Source organism: Schistocerca americana, chromosome 3, assembly GCF_021461395.2.
Source record: "Schistocerca americana isolate TAMUIC-IGC-003095 chromosome 3, iqSchAmer2.1, whole genome shotgun sequence".
NCBI classification, from domain to species: Eukaryota; Metazoa; Arthropoda; class Insecta; order Orthoptera; family Acrididae; genus Schistocerca; species Schistocerca americana.
Window position 1 is genome coordinate 432,771,815 of NC_060121.1, and position 3,739 is coordinate 432,775,553.

Below are 3,739 nucleotides of genomic sequence, written 5' to 3' on the forward strand. Positions count from 1 at the left end.
TTTCTTTCTGCAGACGAGACTTTCAGTGGTTATTTCACACAGATCCCCATATTGCACTGGCAATTAAATCTTTCAAACTACCATACATATCGTCAAATACAGAAAGACTCATACTCATATACACTGCTCTCCCACCGAGAACAGGAGCTAGAGTATTATAATGTGAAGCCGACCTGTGACCCATCAATATATCACCGAGTGCCCTACATAACGTCAAATACAGAAAGACTCCTACTCAATTACACTGCTCTCCCACAGAGGACAGGAACTTGAATATTAGTGCGTGAAACCAATCTCCAATCCAGCAATATATCACCACATACCGTGTTGATGTAGTAAACATAGAATTTGTATCCTGCGCCAAACAGAATCATCCCTTCTACATCATTGGTACATATACCACAAAGACGGCAGTACTGTATATATACTCCTCTCAGGTCTAGATATTTCCCGCAGACGACAATCACAGGTCATCCACCTCCAATGCGCGATCAGAGCACCCTCAGTGAACAGAAGTTGCTCTCAGAACTGTTCTACAAATTTGGGATCGTTTCCCCTCAGCACAAACACGTTAATGTTTGTGCTCTGAACCTGCTTCCTTGCTTATTCTCTTTTCTACACACATCTCCAAACCCGGGGATTACAAGAACACACACATTTTCGCATGGTTTGCCATAATATTATACCATTTTTGCAGTACTTCTCGATATCAAGCACTAGACAGCATCCTGCCGATCGCTTATGTAACATAATTCCGAAGACATAGACTGGGAATTATTTCTATACAAATCTGCAACTTTAGCTAGGTGGCGCATGCTCTAGACCGCTGAGTAACTAGAAACAAACAGATGAAAAATGATATTTCCACCCGTGAGCACCGATCTCGGTGATGTGACAGATTCGAAATCATCCCTATAATTTACAAGTTCAACTAAGGTGTTTCTCATGTCTAGAGACCCGGCAAACATGTCTTCCACATGCTAGATGCACACCCCACAATCGATTTTCTGTCGACTAAATAAAGACGCGAAACGTGCAGAAGCAGTTGACCAAACAGTTTACATTAGATGGAACAATAGTCCAGCGCAAACACACCTCCATACACAATCTCCTCAAATTTCCCCTTAATCATGAAAGCTGCCTGCCCAACACATACGAAGTATTAGTTCGCTATTCAATCGTCTAGAGGATGACAAAGTTAACTCACATACATTTCTACACTCCAACAGGCCTCTGCATTCAGACGGCTGCTGCCATTAATGGGAAATGTGAATCATTTCCGTACAGGTCACCACTGCTGCAGGCCGGGCACACACAGGTAGAATCAATCATCCTAAGAAATCGGTCAAATATAAATTTTATCCCTGTACTTACAACTAAATGTTACAATCGCAGTCTCAACTGAACGGCATTTGACAATGAACGAAGTATCAGAAATATACCCTGCTGAAATCTGTGGCTCTGGAAATGGAAATATCTGTACCTTCCTTGTGACTGGACATACTCATTTCCTTTACACATGTCAGAACACAAACACATACATTATAAGCCTGATGTTCAAATTCAAACATATCACACACAGCCCACTACTACTAAGTATAATACTTGACCAATAAATGATTCCACACGATGCAAAATAATACTAACTGAAAATCAACGATGGGTGGACACGTCTTTTAGGTTTTTCTTGTGAGTGCTACCACTGTGTCTTAGAAAGAGAGATGTAATCTGCCAGATGTTAAAAAAACCGGATCGCAGCATCTACTGTATGTTACCGTGACAAGCGGTCGTGGTTCTACAGGTGCACACAAGTGTCCATGTTAAAAGCTGTACCCACTTTACAAATCGAGGTATGACATTACCTCTGAATGAGGTGGTTTTTTTCTGTACAAACCATGATGGTGATCGTAGGAATGTGTATTATCAGACCAACACGTAACCCACGATGCAACCTCATGATAAAATTACCGCGTTTTGAAAGTGATTCGGCTAAGGAACATGGTATGTAAGCGGTATTTGCATAGGCTAAGGACCTGTCAACCAAAGGAGAACCATAGGTTTGCCCTTGAGTTCATATCTGCCCCTGATGTAGGCAACCCGCACTAACAAAATGCACCAGATCGAAGGTAGCCCCATCATGGAAGTGTTTCCCTGATGTCTTAACATATGTCCTATCATCCAGTCCCTTCTCTTTGTTAGGTTTTCCACATACCTTTCTTCTCCAATTCTGTGCAGAACCTCCTCATTCCTTACCTTATCAGTCCACCTAATTTTCAATGTTTGTCTGTAGCACCATATCTCAAATGCTTCGATTCTCTTCTGTTCCAGTTTTCCCACAGTCCGTGTTTCACTACTATAAAATGCTGTACTCCAGATGTACATTCTCAGAAATTTCTTCCTTAAATTAAGGCCTACGTTTGATACTAGTAGACTTCTCTTGGCCAGGGAATGCCTTTTTCGTCAGTGCTAATCTGCTTTTGATTTATTCCTTCCTCCATCCGTCACTGGTTTTTTTGCTGCTTAAGTAGCATAATTCCTTAACTTCATCTAGGTTGTGAGCATCAATCCTGATATCAAATTTCTGGCTGTACTCATTTCTGCAACTTCTCATTAATTTTGTCTTTCTTCCATTTACTCTCAGTCCATATTCTGTATTCATAAGGTTGTTCATTCCATTCAGCAGATCATGTAATTCTTCTTCACTTTGACTTAAGATAGCAATGTTATCAATGAATCGTGTCATTGATATCCTTTCACCTCAAATTTTAATTCCACTCCTGAAGCTTTCTTTTATTTCCATCATTGCTTCCTCGATGTACAGATTGAACAGTAGAGGCGAAAGGCTACATCCCTGTCTTACACCCTTTTAATATGAGCATTTCGTTCTTGGCCATCCACCTTTCCTCAGTCCAATTTTATTCACTTGCATGAATAATGATGAAATGATGAGGACAACATAAACACCCAGTCATCTCGAGATAGGTGAAAGTCCCAGACCACACTGGGAATCGAACCTGGGACCCCTTAGTGAATAATTGCTTGCTGAAAGGGGACATGCACATCATACCACATGCATGTACCTATGAAGTAAAGTTTCAGCTCGTAATGACGAATGGGATGTAACGACAGACTGATGTAAACGATGTAGGTCTATAACTGTGTGCATCTGTCCTGCGGCCTTTCTTGGAAATGGTAATGCCTCCGCTTTTTTTTTTCCAGACGCTAGGTATCCTTTCACCAATCTACAACGAATTGCTGCTAGAAGGGGATCAATTTACCTCATAATTTTTGTAGAATCTTATAGGTGACTGGCCAACAGCCTTGCCGCAGTGGTAACACCGGTTCCCGTCAGATTACTGAAGTTAAGCGCTGTCGGGCTGGGCTAGCACTTGGATGGGTGACCATCCGGTCTGCCAAGTGCTGTTAGCAAGTAGGGTGCACTCAGCCCTTGTGAGGCAAACTGAGGGGCTACTTGATTGAGAAGTAGCGGCTTCAGTCTCAGAAACAGACATACGGCTGGGAGACATGCCCCTCTATATCATCATCCAGTGGCACATGTGGGCTGAGGATGACAAGGCAGCCAGTCAGTCATGGCCTGTTCGGGTGGAGTTTATAGGTGACTCATCTCGTCCTGAACTCTTTCCACTACTAAGTGAATGTAGTTGCTTCTCTACTCCATGATCACTTATCTCAATATCTGCCATTTCGAGGTTCGTACGATGATTGACAGGAGAAACAG

The 3,739-nt window shown here is 42.2% G+C and overlaps 1 pseudogene; it reads left to right on the top strand.

Annotated features, from left to right (window-relative positions):
• Nucleotides 1-3,311: 3,311 nt before the first annotated feature.
• Nucleotides 3,312-3,429, top strand: LOC124607964 (annotated as a pseudogene).
• The last annotated feature ends 310 nt before the right edge of the window (nucleotides 3,430-3,739 follow it).